At 45.0% G+C, this 16,478-nt stretch overlaps 1 long non-coding RNA gene and 1 other non-coding gene across 2 annotated transcripts in view; one reads left to right on the top strand and one right to left on the bottom strand.

Moving 5' to 3' along the window:
• The first annotated feature begins 1,814 nt into the window (after positions 1-1,814).
• LOC130544552 (uncharacterized) overlaps positions 1,815-16,478 on the top strand; it is a 43,917-nt gene continuing 29,253 nt past the window's right edge. Inside the window, exon 1 of the long non-coding RNA XR_008960926.1 lies at positions 1,815-2,351. This is a non-coding gene — a long non-coding RNA (uncharacterized LOC130544552). The remainder of the gene's footprint in view (positions 2,352-16,478) is intronic.
• Positions 9,157-9,290, bottom strand: LOC113250912 (U8 small nucleolar RNA). Its single transcript, XR_003314248.1, has one exon. It is a non-coding gene; the product is annotated as a U8 small nucleolar RNA (small nucleolar RNA).

Here is a 16,478-nt window from a genome sequence, read left to right as displayed (position 1 = left end):
GGACAGAGGGAAGGAGAGGTAAGGAGGGAGAAAAAGGGAGGGGGAGGGAGGGGGAGGGATTGAGGGAGGGAAAGAGGGAGAGGGAGAGACTTACAAGCTGCAAGAGGGGAAAATGGAGTCAACAACAACAAAGCAACTTATTCAAACAGAAGGAAAAACCAAATAAAGAATCAGCAGGGCAAATAGAAAGCTCAAAGTAAGGTGACGATGAAACATAACCATACAGTAAAATGAACTAAACTTCCCACTGAAAATACAGAGCTCCAGTTTTGCTTAAGAAAAAGATCTACGATGCCCTATTTAAATGCGGGAGTCCTAAAGCGGGAGCGTAGTGCCAGCTAAAAGAGGGAAGGGCTGCAAGGCAAATACTAAAGAAATCTGGAGCAGTTACAAAAAGAGACAAATTATTACTAGGCATAATAATGGTCACTCCACACTGCTGTGACAATTTCCATTTTGTGTTATCCTAAATAGCTACAAAATATATATGGCAAACACCGAGAGACGATAGCGAGACCCTGAGATACTCTTCACCAGAACCGCAGGTGGTGACCTACCTTTCTCAGTAACTGATGTGTGAAATAGACAGCAACAGTAGCATAGAGACACGAGATCGGCCGAACACTATTTCACACGCCGTAGTCAATAGACGTCCAGATGTCCTGGCACTCAACCATGGAGAAATGCACATTCTTCTCATGTACGAATGGATTATCTACAAAAATTGAATATGCAATAAACAATAAAGAAAATCTCAAAACTTAAAAAATTAAAAAATAACACATCTTTGACAACAATGCAAATTAGTTAGAAATTAACTAAAACAGAGATATTTCTAAAATTTAAAGTCCCATGTGTTCCATAGATGAAGATATCTGGGAAACGCTGGGTGAAATCCAGTTTAATAATAAGGAGGAGGAGAAGGAGAAGAATCTTTCAGCTGCAGGCGTTCTCCTATGCCCTTCCTATGCTAATGTCTATCATGCATTTCTAGGGGACAGAGTTTAATGCAATGTTTCCTATGCTCATTTTATCATACAATTTTCTGCTCATGGAGTAGTTCAGGGACCAGTGTTCTGTGGAACACACTTTGGGAAACATTGCTCCACAGCTCCCCCGGGCTCAACTTCACATAAACCATACTATTTTTAGGAACCCTATTTCACTTGCTCTGGCAACCACACGGCTGAATGTGACATCCGGCGTCAGAATCCATAGTCTGATCAAAACACACGCTAACACGCCTCACGAGGCGGTCACCAGACCTTAGACGGCGCGTTACAAGGAACAGGACAGAACCCCGTGGGCGGGAGGAAGCCACGCGCAGAGAGGAATATTTGTGTTTTAAAATTGCTCTCATCTTCCAAGGCACTGGCGCTGCTCAGATCCGTGTGAAGGCTCTGAGACCCACTGTACGGTTCCTTAAACTGCTCCTCAGACTGGACAGAACAGCCACGACTCTCTTGGGTTTGACCCTCCTCCAAAAGCCCCACTTTCTAGACACTGGAGAGACCTGACTTTCTTTCCAGCTCCGTGAGTCCGTGACAGGACGATGAATCACTCTGTGGATGAAGATTAATCCAGTATGTTGCCTGCAGCAATAGGCCATTTCTGCCCCTTTCCTCGGTTTTCTCACACACTCTCCCTCTTGCATGGAGATAATTCATTAGTTCTGCTTTGTCAGGGACCCACCTGTACCATGTTAATGAGCAACCAGACGGATCAGAGGGACAGAAAAGCAGTGAACCCCCTCCGGGGCTGGGGCAGCTCTGAGCAGAGGGGTTCTTTTCTACAGGAATCCGCACATTCCAGGATTAAGAAATAAGCTCTCACATCATGAGTTCGCTCAACTGTGTTTTCTTTCATACATCTGAGGAGATCTCTACGTTAACGCAGGGCGGTGATTTCGAAAAGGTGTCCAAAAATTCTTGATATTCCTCCCTCCAAGAGATGGAGCTTAATTCTCTTTCCCAAGAGTGTGGGCTGGACTTAGTGACTCATGAATGAATAGAACATGGCGGAAGTCAAAGGATGTCACTTCTGAGATTAAGTTACAAACGAAGTTGCCGTCTCCCCTTGGGTGTGCACGCTCACTCTCTCTCTCTCTTTTTCTCCTGTGTCTCTTACTCTGGGGGAAGCTGTGTCAGCAGCACTCCGTGGAGAGGTCCACACAGCAAGAGAAGGAATCCTCCTACGACAGCCACATGAATGAATTTGAAGGTGAGACCTCCAGTCCCAGTCAGTCTTCAGAGACTGCAGTCCGTGTCAACAGCATTACTGAAATCTTGTGAAAGAACCTGAGCCAGAACCACCGAACTAAGCTGCTCCTGGATTTCCGACGCTCAGAAACTGTGAGTTCGTAAGTGCCTGTTGTTTGAACGTGCTGAGTTTGGAGTCATTTGTTATGCAACAATCGATAACTAATATATCCAGTGATCAGAGCTGTTGAGAGCACAGGGAAGCCATCTTAGGTAACGTGTGTCTATTCCATGTGGCTGGGGCCATATTGGTCTGGTGGGGAAGGAATTCCCTATGATTGGAAGGCTCCCTTGTTGGAGAGGAGGTGAGGACAGAAAGAAGCTCACAGGATACAGGAATGGTCCTGCAGCTCAGCTCTCTACCAAAAGCAGACAGAAGGGGCAGGGTCCTGACCACATGGACAGAGTTGTGGGGTCGGTGAAGTGTCAGACATGGAGGCAGTGTTGGCAAAGGTGTCAATGAGGATGGTCTTATCTGCGACAGACCCTGGTGTGGTAAGGGTGTGGAGAAACCTGAGTGCCAGTGTTAGGTTTGGTTGGCTGGTGACTGTGGCTGTGGTGGCGATGGGAAAACTGGACCAACTCCAATGGGCTCCACCAACGCCTCGCCTGGGGGTGCTGGCAACAGTAGTGCATAGAATTTTGCAGAACATGAAAAGGCGTTGTCTCATCAATGCCTAGGGCTTTAAGCATGATGGATTAAAGTCTGATGTGAATGATTTTGATTTCTCCGGCCCACAGAGGATGAAAAGGTCACATTTGAACATGTGGATTGCAATTTCGAAATTCAAACCTAAGATGTATCTACTCTTTTAAAGTTGGGATTTACTTAAACATTAAGAAACTAGATGAAAGGGACCTTTCTTTTTCTTTTTTTCTTAAGATTTTATTTTTAAGTAATCTCTACACCCACCATGGGGCTCGAACTCATGACCCTGAGATCGAGAGTCGCACGCTCCACTGACTGAGCCAGCCAGGCAGAAAGGAGCCTTTTTTTTTTTTTTATCATCTCTCTAATAATTTATTTTGAGACTTCATGAAAGAAAAATAAAACACGTTAGGAAATGTTTTAAGAATCTTAAAGAATCAAATTTTAATAACCACTGCCACATGGCGTACCCCCCAAATTCCTATTTCATGAAAACTAATTCTGATGGGTCTGTTATAATGTTTATCTGAATAAAAATTCAACATGGAATCAGTTTTCCATTCCCGATGGGTTCATTGTTCGAGTGCCATCAAGGTGACATTGTAACAATATTTTTCTGGGGAGAGGAATTGATTCATTGTTTTAAAACCCGTTCCAAGAATAGATTTTCACTAATAATTGAGTTTCATTAACAACAAAAACAGTGACGTTACACTATGTGAGAGTAGACGGTAAAAATTAAGGAGGAGATACATCTCTTTCTTCAATGGACGTTCGCTGGACGTCCGCCATGCATCAGCCAGTGTATGAAAGACCTAGAAGGTGAGCAGTGAATAGCTTGAAACCGAACAGTTGTCAGGGGGAAGGCAAGCACAGCAAGGATGAAGATGCCCCCTGCTGCTGCCGCAAGCTAATATTTACTCAGTACTTTATGCCCAGAGCTGGGCTGAGTATTGTATAATCATTAGCTCACAAAATTGTTACAATAACACTATGAAGTTGTTACCACTCCAATTCTCATTTTGCAGATTAGAAAAAGAGGTTTATGAAATTAAATTAATTTGCCCAAAACATATGTATAGGCTAGAGTCTGTATTGACAAACAAGATCTGATTCCAAAGCCCGTGTTTTTGATTTCTGCATCAGCAGGAGAGATTGGAAGGGAGCTGTGTGCACGGAGAAAATAGTATTAGACGCTAGATAAATTTCAGAATTAAAATCTGCACATGGAAGCCATAAAGAGACGAGGCACCCTCTGTGATGGGGACAAGCAGCTGAGAGGTTCTCTCAGAATGCAGATGAGAAGGACACAAAGTGGGGGGCGCCTGGGTGGCACAGCGGTTAAGCGTCTGCCTTCGGCTCAGGGCGTGTTCCCGGCGTTCTGGGATCGAGCCCCACATCAGGCTCCTCCGCTATGAGCCTGCTTCTTCCTCTCCCACTCCCCCTGCTTGTGTTCCCTCTCTCTCTGGCTGTCTCTCTCTGTCAAATAAATAAATAAAATCTTAAAAAAAAAAAAAAGGACACAAAGTGGAGCACTGGAGAATGTGAAAGATAGCAGGGTAATTGGAATTTCTGCGGAAGAGATCAGAAGCCATCAGGGCGCCTGGGTGGCTCAGTCGTTAAGTGTCTGCCTTCGGCTCAGGGCGTGATCCTAGGTCCTGGGGTCAAGCCCCGCATCAGGCTCCCTGCTCCGCTGGAAACCTGCTTCTTCCTCTCCTACTTCCCCTGCTTGTGTTCCCTCTCTCACTGGCTGTCTCTCTCTCTCTGTCAAATACATAAATAAAATTTTCAAAACAAACAAACAAACAAACAAAAAGAAGCCATGGAAAAGAAGGAATAATATATGATAGAATAAAAATTCCTTTATTTAAGAAAAACTCGATTCTGCACCTTGAAAAGATTCCTTAAGGACAGACTAAAATGACCAAAAAATAGGAGCAATAAATATGTTCTGTATATTTTTCTCTTAAGTGAAAAGCAAGAAAACGCACAGATCCTAAGTGTTTGGTTCTGCAAGTTTCGACCCACAAATGGAATAGAAAATAATTCCCAAACCCTAGTAAGAGCCTTCGTGCTCCCTGACTCATTCTTACTCCCAGAGGCAACCACCATTCTGCTTTCTCTCACCGGAGATTAGTGTTGCCTGTACTTGAACTTCATGTAGATGGAACTGTATGGTGTGTGACTGGTTTCTTTTCTCGCCATATGTCTTCACAATCCATCAGTGGTTTATTTCTTTCTATTGCCGAGACATACCCCACTGTATGAATAAACAACAATCTGTTTGTCATTTCTCTTGCTGATGAACGTTCAGATTGCTTCCAGTTTTGGGGCTGTAATAAAGTTGCTATGAACGTTCTTGTACGAGGCTTCTTGGAGACATATGTTCTCACTTCTCTTGGGTAAATAGCTAGGAGAGGATGCGCGGAGACAGGGAGAGCTTGTGTTCAACTTCGCTCTACAAAGCAGTTGTATTGCCTTATGCTCACACCAGTAGCCTCTCGGAGTCCTGGTTGCTCCACATTCCGGCCAACTTTTGGTGTCTTGGTATTTTTCATTTTAATTTGGGTATGAGGTGATATCTTGTTGGTAGTTTTAATTTTCACTTTCCTGAAGACCAGTGAGCTGAGCATCTTTTCCTGTGCTGATTGGTCATCGTCTTCCTTGGTGAAGTGTCTGTTCAAATTGTTAGCCCGTTTTTAACATAATGGCCTCTCACGATAAGCCAGGTGAGAGGTTATGAAGACCTGAACTGAAGTTGTCATAATGGTGATAACGGAATGGTGTGAGAGTGAGGGAGGGCAAGGCGAAGGCTGACCATTGGGTGTCTGCTGTGGTGGATAATGGCAGTAATGGTGGGTTCATTCAGACACGGGGACTCGTGGTCCTAACCATTTCAGCACTCTTTTTTTTTTTTTTTTAAGATTTTATTTGTTTGACAGAGATAGAGACAGCCAGCGAGAGAGGGAACACAAGCAGGGGGAGTGGGAGAGGAAGAAGCAGGCTCCCAGCGGACGAGCCTGATGTGGGGCTCGATCCCAGAACGCGGGAATCATGCCCTGAGCCGAAGGCAGATGCTTAATGACTGAGCCACCCAGCTGCCCCAACCATTTCAGCACTCTTAACAGGACTCAGCAGAAATTTTGGAGGAAGCCTTCTTTGCACCTGGTCTTCACCCAACCCCCACCCCCTGCCTCTACCGTCCACATCTCTTCTACATCTGGTACCCTCCTGGGAGCACACATAGAACTAAATTTTAAGTTTACAAGTGCAGCAATCACACCCCCGTTAATCTGAAGCAACATATGTGTCTCATTGGCTCGGAAGTTTCTAGGAGGTCTCCATGGTAGATTTTTTTTTAAAGTGTTAAGTTTTCAAAGTCAACAAAAGCTAAAGTTTTGTGTCATGTTTATGCCCCCCCCCCGATGTCTGTGTTTAATTTGGTTTGGATTTCTATAAGAAACGTATTTTATCATGTAATCCCCAATAATCCTGCACAAGAACCCTTGGGGTTGTTGAAGGCAAGACTCCTGTATACTCTAACGAAACATGGGTGGCTTTTCTAGAAGTTGTCTGTCATCTATGAATTATGATGTTTTCACCTAGGTTTTATGGAGACCAACATAGGGATAGAGTAAATCCACTTCTTATTATCCAGAACTCTTGCCTCAGGCAAATGTTTACGCCTCGTTTAGAGCAGGCTTCGTCCCAATGTGCTTGCCCTTAATGAAGCCATGACGAAAATCTCTCTTTAAAAGCCTTTTCTGAGTCATTTCCAGAAAAATCCTGATGCTTTGTTGGCTTCCGCTTCCCATTATTCCCCTTCATTTGAGTGTGTGTTTGAACACACGACTCATTATAAATGCTTTTAGGTGGAAGTTCCCAAAGCCGGAAGCCTGAAATGAGCTCAGTCAGCTTTATTACATACAGGTTGGCTTTCACTTAGCCATTAATGTGCAAATGATGGAATCATTTTCTAGTAATCACATTGGTCAGATCTAAGAAATAGTTTTGCCCCAAATGAAGCCAATACGAAGTGCGTTTTGGATGGTGTGAAAGAGAACAGCCTAGTGCCGCTGTGATTGTGTGCACACCACGGACTCATGGGTTGTGATCTCGGTGTGCTGTTGATTTCCGTGATACCTTGCTTCATTTTGCCCTGAGAAGCATGGGGAGACATGTATCGCCAAACTGTAATAAAATACTGTATGTAGCAGTTGATTGAAAAAACCCCAACGGCATGAGATTTTGACGGTAGAGACAAGAAACCAACTCTAACTGTAAAGGGCATTCTCAGAAGCAGGAAATCTTGTAGAGGGAGTAGAAGCACCACTCGTAGAAATAATACCTGGAATTTTTTCTTGGCTGAAGACAGATACAAGCCTGGTGGTTGAAGGGCCCACCCACACCAAGAAAAATAGGTAGAAGGAGACCCAGAGACCGTGAAGATGTATTTCAAGGGTAAAGGGACCTTATTCCTAGCGCCTAGGGAAAGCACTGTACAGGTAACCATACAGATTGGCTTCGGCAGGACAAAGGGCTAAAAATCAACCTATCAATATCTCCACAATTTTGAGGGAAAATTACTGTAACCCGATCCTTTAACTTACCAAGCTATTGTTTATGCGTAAGAGTAACATATAGAGTGTCAGATAGAGAGGAATTTAAAAAGTAGACCGTTTGAGGTTCCTACTATTGCCAAAACAAACCACCACAGACGTATAGTGGCTTAAACAATATAGATTTCTTCTCTTACAGTTCTGGCGGTGAGACACCCTAAAATCAAGGGCTGCATTCCTTCTGGAGGTCCTAGGGGAGATTCTTTTCCTTCGCCTTTTTCAGTCCCGAGAACTCAGCCACATTCCTGGTCTTGCGGTTCCTTCTTCTGTCTTCAAACCTAGCACAGCCTCATCTGACCGTCCACCCACCCTCCCGGCTCCCTCTGAAGCTCCTGTTCTGCCTCTCTCCTCCATTTAAAAGGACCCTTGGGGGGCGCCTGGTTGGCACAGCGGTTAAGCGTCTGCCTTCGGCTCAGGGCGTGATCCCTGTGTTCTGGGATCGAGCCCCACGTCAGGCTCCTCCGCTAGGAGCCTGCTTCTTCCTCTCCCACTCCCCCTGCTTGTGTTCCCTCTCTCGCTGGCTGTCTCTGTCTCTGTCAAATAAATAAAAAAATAATAATAAAATAATAAAATAAAAGGACCCTTGGGATCACACTGGGCTAACCCAGATGACCTTCATCTCCCCACCTCAAGATCCCTAATTTAATGACATCAACAAAATCCCTTTGTCATGTAGGTTAACTTGTTCACGGTCCTAAGAGTTAGGACATGCACATCTTTGTGGGTAGGGGACATTATTCTGACTACCACATATGCCAAATAAGGCTGTTCTTGACAAAAAGTAAAGATCATATACATTTAAAATTCAGTTGGAAGAAAACATATGAAAATGGTCCAAGAATTTTGGAAACAGAAAAGTAATAATTGGTACAGCCCCTAATCATCTCTAAAATTGTACAGCTATGGTATCATTGACACCAGAACAGACAGATTGAAAGCCCACTAATAGTTCCAAACATGCGTATGAATTTAAAGCAATGAGAAAATGAGACAGAAATCCATTACAGGTTAGGAAAACTAACAAATCATTTGAAGGGGGATAAAAGGTTAAAACCTGATCTCATATCTTATGCCCACAGACAGTAAAGATTTAAATATACATGTCTTTAAAAATGGAACCATGGAACTATGGGGAGAAAATTTTATTTTGTTTTTAAAGATTTTATTTTTAAGTAATCTCTACACCCAATGTAGGACTCAAACTCACAACCTGGAGATCAGGAGTCACACACTCCACGGACTGAGCCAGCCAGGTACCCCTATTGGGAGAAAACTTCAGTGAATAATTCTGTAATTTTAAAATAAACATGAATTTCTAACTATAACTCCCAAGCCAGAAACACTTACAGGAAAATAATAGATGTATATGAAAACTTAAACAGCTAAATAATAACAAAAATGATTTCTATGTGACCAAAATAGTTGAAAGGCCTATGATGTTATTTATTACAAAATGGGCAAAAGTTAATATCCTTCTTATATAAAAAGCTTTTACAAATCAATAATTAAGAGACAAGAGAAAAGTGGCCAAAGGATATAAATAGACACTTTGGAAAGAACTGAACAGAATGAGCACACATGAAAAGAGTACCTGTCACAGTAACCAATGATTTGTTTTTTTCCAGAAAGAATCAAATAGGAACAATCAGGGTGCATAAGTCCTGATTATGCAGAAAGTTAATCACAAATCATGCAAACTTCAATCATCCTTTTCCAATCTGCCCTCTAAAAGCAGGAACAGGAAAAGATTATCCTACCTGATAATTTCAATGATTTTTTTTTCTTTAGATAGTATTCTGTTTTGGTGTGAGTGGTTTTAATTGGTTCAAACTTTCTACAAGCTAACAACATTTAATAGAATTTCAGATGTGTATATTCTCTGTAGCAGCAAGTATGATTCTTCGCCGGGTGGTGGGAATAATGCCTTGGCCAGCAGGGCCAAGTTAGGCAGTTCCCATGGGCTCTCCCCTCACTTGGTGACGGGCATGGGGACACCTTGTTTTCATGTAGCACCTTCCTTCCCTCACTCCCCCTCCCTTCCTGGCCTCTGCATCGTATGCACTGACTTGGCAGATTCCTTTAAGTCTCACTCAACGATTACAAACTCAGGGATGGGGAGGGCGGGCATGGCTCTGTGAGAACAGCCGGAGCGTGGGCAGGCGTGATACACCCCTTCCCATGGCGCTCGCCCCAGGTTGGGGGTGGCAGAGTGTGATGCACCTGAGACCTTCCATTAACTCATGGGCAGTCTCCTCTCTTCTTAGGTCTCCAAACACAGCAAAGCCCCCCTTTTTTTTCTCAGAGTGTGAAAGTTTATGGCAGGTGAGTTTCACTCTTTTCTCCGTCTCTCAGGTGTATTTAGGAAGTTTCTCTCCTTGGCCATCAGTGGGAAAAAGGGGGGGGTGTGTGGTTATCTTAGTTCAATTTGAAATTCAAAACAAATACTCTTAGCTAAACTCTAAATCATAGCATAGCATTCGACGTCCCAACAGCCTATGTCTGGTTTTTTTTACCTCTATAATTAGAAGTTTACGCCTTTGAGGATGCAGGTCTGCTGCTCCCCTGGGGAAATAGAGGCTGGCATCTTAAAAAAGGAATTAGCTGCTCCTTCGGCAGCACACACCAAGAGCAGAAAATAAATTTAAAATAAATTAATCCCTTTACATAATTAAAATATTAATGCTGACTCTGGGGCGTGTGTCTTCACTTATATACACATACACTTTCTCCTCCAAAAATCCGACATCTTTTATTAACAACACTCAACTTCAAAAGGGCACGACAAATTCCTATTGACAGACTCCAAGTTTGAAACCTCAGCAGCCTCTAATCCGTCGTCTTCTATTGCCCGATCTTGTCCCCGCACCGGCCCCTACCATTGACCAGCCCGAAGGGCAGGTGTAAATCCTAAGACGGATTCAGGAAAGGCATCAACGTGAATCAACTTGATTCCTGGCAAAGCCGAGTAAGAGTAGTGGAGATTCCGGAATTGTCTTCCACATGCTAGAGGGTCCTGTCCACGTTAGGCTCTCATGTCGCTAACCTGAAGAGGTGTCTGCATAGAGAGGTGATGTGCCAGATGGCCTCACCCTAGACTGTCCCTGCTGTCGGCCTGGTTACACCTGGCTCCTCCTGGCTCTCAGATGTCCTGTCTTCCCTGTCGCCGAGAATCCAGCTCCCTTTATAAAGTGGAAGCTGATACAGTGAAATGTATTCATGATTACATTCAAATACACCGAGAGCCATTTCCGATCCTCACAAGGCAGCAGGAAAGCCTAAGGGTATTTTCACATAACTACTCGCCAAAATAGAAAGAAAGACCTCACTAACTTTGCACACTTGTCTATAATTGTGCTAGCCCTGCAGTCTCATTAGAATAAAATCAGCCTGGTTTTCACTTGGCTAAGCTGCCATCTCTGCTTTTCCATTGCGAAGGGTGGGGAAGACTTGATTGCTTGCTTCAGTGCAAGATGTGTAATTTTCCCAAAAAGGCTACTTACGCAGATGCATTTTTCAATCAGGGCTCCAGAGCCCAGAACAAAATTTTGATTAATAGTCCATCGAGGGTTTCAACATATGGTTCAGTGTTTAAAGGATTTTAGACAAATCCACTGAAGAGGGTACAACTCCGGTTATGAATAGAGTAGTATCTGGATCTCTGGCGGGACTGTAGCCAGTTTAATACACAGACACTGGGAGCCCTTAGTTACGTAGGCCGTAAGCACCTTGCAGGCAGGACCCTGACGTTACTCAAAGGGGCTCTCTAGCACGTGGCTTAGTGCCCTGGACACAGTGAGGACAATAAGCATTAAATGAAATGTTGTTTAGCCTGAGGAGATGTGTAAAAACCATGGGCAGAAAATCAACAACTTTTGACAGATTCTCTGAAGACCACGTTCCTGCTGGTGGGGCCATCACCACATAAACTAGTTAAATTCTTCACTGGGCCTGTTCCGTCAACAAGCATGCCCTAAGCACTTACTCTCTGCTAGACCCTGACCCTGGATGTAGCAAACAGCTTGTCAGCAGAATCCATTTCTTCTTCTCTCTGAGTCGTTTCCGTGGCCCCCTCGTGGCGACTGAGGCCATGTGGCTGGTTCTAGCCAGTGGGAAATGGAAAAAAGTGTCTCTCTTCAGGCCTGTGCTTTGGAGACCCTCAGTCCTCTCCTCCATGCCCTTCCCCCTCCCAGTTGGCTGGGTCAGAAACAACATGGCAGCTTGAGTTCCTGAACCACCCCACCAAACTGAACACCTGCCCACGACTGTTAGGTGAACAGAAAAGAGCTTCTATCGTGCTGAAACAATCCCAACTAAAATATCAGAGATGCAAGGTCAGAGGAGACATGGTCCTGCCAGTAAGGGTCATCTAATTCCAGCATGGAGTTCAAGGGGCAGAAGACCACCATGTGGCCCTTTTTACCTCCACATAAGAAAGCCACAAACAAAGAGACTCCCTCCATGACACCTGCTCCAAGATCAGCAGGCCCTTCAGAAGTCTTCGCGAGAAGGCCCTGGTTGGAGACCCATAGCCAGAGACGGCCTGCCCACAGGGATGAGCCAAGTGCCGCAATCGGCCAGATGTGGGGCCTACACATCACAGGACGGGTTTGTGAGAGGCCAGACCGATGACTCTGACCCCTCATGTCTCACCAAAGTGGATCAGCAAGTGTTTGTCCAGGGAGCGCTCCCCAGCAGAGCACTTCTGACCAAGGCCCACCTCCCCAGCATAAGGCATGCTGCTTGCTAGCAGGCAAACAGTTTCCAGTACATTCATTTGAAGGTCCTTGGTATCCTCCATTTTGAAAGTACTTGTGTATGTATTTCTCATTTAGTCGTCTAAACAACCTTGCTGAGCAGTGAGGCAAGTTGGCTCAAGGTCATACAGCCAGTGGAGATGTTGGAACTCAAATGTTCTGACACGTGATTCATTCAGTGTCTTCCTCACTGGGTCGAGCTCTGGTTTATGTCAGGGCTTGGGACACACTTTCCTCCACAGCCCCTAGTATTTCTTAATATCCTCTGTAAACGGTCGAGCGAGCAGATTTAAGCTCGACCGGAGAGCCAGGACCACACGACCGATGCTCGGCCCCACCCCAACCGCAGCACCACCCCGGAGGCAGGATTACGGCTATGCAGAGCTTCGGGAAAATGTCACAGGTAAGATTCAAATGTCACGGTATCAGTCTGCGTCTCGTGTTCAGTTCCTTAGGCAGCATACAAATGAGGAGGACCTAAAGATCATAAAGGGAAGTTTGTTAAAAAAGAAAAAAAAAAAAAAGCCGAGCCATTGGTTAAGATGCCAGGGTGATACTGACATATTTCACTGAGGTTTCACTGGTATGTTTGAAATTCAGTTTCCATAGAAGTTAGATCCTCAACTATTATATCCCCCTCCTTCTTGGACCTCACAAGTATTCCCTTCCCATTACTTACTTCAATTCAATAAATATTTACTGAGCACCTGCTAAGGGAAAGGCTCCCTGCGGTCCGCCTGCTATCCATCTCCGCGACGGCACTCTGTCAAATCAGGAAGATAATTATTTACAAGCATGGAAATTGATTGTTCCTGAGTTCTTCAGTCTTCCGGAGGTCCTCTCTGTTAATATCCAAATGAAATTACTTGAGTCCCCACCATTGATGGAGGGAAACCAGCGCTGTGGCTGGGATCTGAGAGTAGTGGGTAAAGAGTAGCAGGAACCCTATTACCACTCAGTACAAATGAATGCTATCGACCCAGCTCTCAACCCAAAAGATCCTCTCCTCCTGCAGCTTCGTTCACGTACGTCCTCAGCAAGTGTCTGTGGAATTCCTACTAGTGCCCAGGCATCGTACTGCGTGATGAACAAGATAGCGAGCCCTGCTCCTGTGACCGTGCTCCCTATAATCTAGGGAAAGACCCAGACAATTTACTAACCAGCAGTTAGACAGTACAACAGCTACTCTCCCTCACCTGAACACAGACACGCCTGCGTCTCCATCCTTCCCCCAAGCTCCACCAGCTCAAGGCTGCTGTGCACAAATCATACTGAAAGTTTGGGGAAAACAAAGTGTGATTATAGATTAGAACTAAGAATACCTTCCAATTTAATGTCAGACTTCACTACTCCTAAAACTTCTCTGCCCTTTCCCCACCAAATGGCTTGCTTCTGGATCTCTACCCCTAGAGCGTTCTTTTCAATCTTCCCCTTGTTATGGGTTGAATTGTGTCCCTTTCCCAAAAAAGATATGATGTTGAGGTCCCAACTCCCAGTACCTCAGATTGTGACCCCATTTAGAAATAGTCTTTTCAAAGATAATTAAGTTAAAATGAGGTCATTTGGGGGGGGGGTGAATCCGTGATGACTGGTGTCCTTATGAAAAGGAGAAAATTGGACACAGAGACAGACATGCACGTGTGAAGACACACAGGGGATTGGAGGGGCGTGTCTACAAGCCGAAGAGCACCCAACAGTGCTGGCCAGACATCAGAAGCTAAAGAGGCAAGTTTCAGAGGAGTCTGGCCCTGCCAACACTTAGTTTTAGGCTTCCAGTCTCCAGAACTGCGAGACAATACATTTTTGTTGTTTAAAGCCCCCCAGTCTGTGGTCCCCTGTAACAGCAGCTCAAAGAAGCTAAAATACTCTCATCCTTGAGATTCAAGCTTCTAACTCGACCCCTTGAGCCCCCATGCACGAGGCTGCCTACAGAAAACTCACTTTGCTATTTCAAGGCAAAGTAACTCACTTGAATCTCCTATAGCCTGATCCCCTTCAAGGCTTTAAAGAAGCAAAAAAGTTATTTATACCCCAACCCCACCCCATTAATTTTGCCAGTTCCCTACAAGAGGGAAGGGATGCTGGCAAATTGTTGCAAATGATGAAGTGTCGGGAGCTCTTGGGAAACCCTGGCTAAGCAACTGACCGCCAAGCAGCCGCCCTCCCTGTACAGGTTCGGGCACAACTGGGTTTCTAGATTTGATGTCCCATTTCCCGAGAACCTGAGCACACAACACTACCCAATTTTGGGGTTTCTCAGGATGCCAAGAGATAGGCAGCCACCCATTATATTCCTGCCAGCTCCCCTTCCTTCAGGATCTCAGTCAGACTAGTGGAATGGGCTGGTCGAATGGGGCGCGATGTCTCAGTTCTGCAGCCCAGAAGAAGCCTGAAGAGAATTTTTGCAACACGTGGTTAGAGTTGGGGGCGGGGAAAGAATCTGAAGACGAAGATGGCATCCAGGCTTGCATGCTGGCGGAAGGGAGGAAGAGGACTACCAGTAGATGTCCTTAATGAAACCAGACCCCGGATTGCAGAGGAAAGGGGGTGTGCACCGCGTGAAGTCATGGAATTCCTTTTCCTTCCCTGTCCTAGAGTTTCCAGTCTGACCCCAAAGCGGGAGGATGATGCGTGTACATGGATCTTTCTCTATGGCTGTGAAGGCAGTAGAAACATATTTGTCCCCATGGAAATTCCATTTTAATTTACAGAAATACCCCAGAATCCGTGATTTCTGACTTAAACAGCTAGGGGAGACTTCGAGTGTGGAATAACACCAAGTATTTTAGAAAAGTCACGAAGACGAACGAGCCATCCACCAAATTGATCTCTGTGGCCCAACACAGGTCAATGACAGTTCAGTTAGAGGTCATTAACAAATACAAATTGCGATCAATTATTTAAATATAATTTAAGGCAAACGTAGTGCAAAGCCTTTCCAAACCAGACACAATCGATTTACTGAAAATAATGTTGTACTTCCAAGAGGCCAGCCAGGCCCAAATCAATAAAATTACCTCCACTATAAACCTTTTATCCAAGACCGATTCATCATTATCAATAGCTTTTAACAAAACAAGCATTTGATGTGCCACTTAGAGGATCCTTAGTGGTGATTTTCCTGAAAAAGCTTATAAGCAAACAGTGATTTATCCCTCTGTTCACACGTGCTGTCCCGTCCGGGTGAGGTTTTGGTTCAAAGGAATCCATTGTGTTATCTCTGTGCTTCCGCTCTGAATAGAAACGGCAGGACTCGGTGTTCAATCCAAACTGACGATCACTTATCGGCCTCTAACGGTGGGTCTCCATCTTTCCCCAGAGCAAGACAAACGCCCGATGGGGCTCACACGTACAAAACCTTCCCCAGGGTGGCCCGGGACAACCCTCGGTTCCACTGCCTCCTCTCACACTTAGAAACATGTATCAGAATGCGAGAAAAAACTATGGTGACAATTTACAAGGGTAACCTTAAATACATTCTAATTCTGGCCAATAAAAATAAAACTCATAAACTTTGGTGCCGAAACCACCATTAGAGCCGCTCTAATGACACATTAGTGGTTGAAAACCACAGATGTACAAGATTCTGTGTTTGTGATCAAACCCTCTTCCATGAAATATTATTTTAATGACTTTTAAAAGAGATATGCATTCATGGAGAAAAGAGGAGCGTGACCTTGAAACCTGTTAATTAGACAAATGAGCGTCTGGTTCCTCCCTTAATGGCTCGAAACCCATTCTGGGTTTCTCTCCACGTGGCTTTGCAAATCTCTACTCTGAGATCGTGCAGCGAATTTAACTCTTCATGGGGCAAATCTGATTTTCCCACCTGCCAAGTCCTTGGAAGGACCCTGGAAGGGGGTCACCCTAGAATGAAGAGAGGGGAGAATCCCAGGGGGATTAGGTTACAGGCACAGGGACCAGAAAAGGTCCGGTGCCCGGATCCACTTTTCCTCTGGCCATTTCAGCAAGGCGGGCAGTCAGGGTAGATGACAGGGGCCCAAGCTGGAGGCGGACTGCTGGGTTGGAGTCCGGATTGCACTGAGAGCTGGGCCTCAACTAGAACGCGCAGGTGGGGGCCTAGTACACGTGGAAGCCTTAAGGGCAGAGCTTGAAAGGTGGTAAATGCAATGTTAGCTTATCCCTGTGTTCTTCCCTGCAATTCTAAACATAACCAGCACATCATCCCAGAGGACAC

The sequence above is a fragment of the Ursus arctos genome, unplaced genomic scaffold (genome assembly GCF_023065955.2).
Source record: "Ursus arctos isolate Adak ecotype North America unplaced genomic scaffold, UrsArc2.0 scaffold_1, whole genome shotgun sequence".
NCBI lineage: Eukaryota > Metazoa > Chordata > Mammalia > Carnivora > Ursidae > Ursus > Ursus arctos.
The sequence above is the reverse complement of the archived record's forward strand: the minus strand, read 5'-3'. Positions and strand labels throughout refer to the sequence as shown.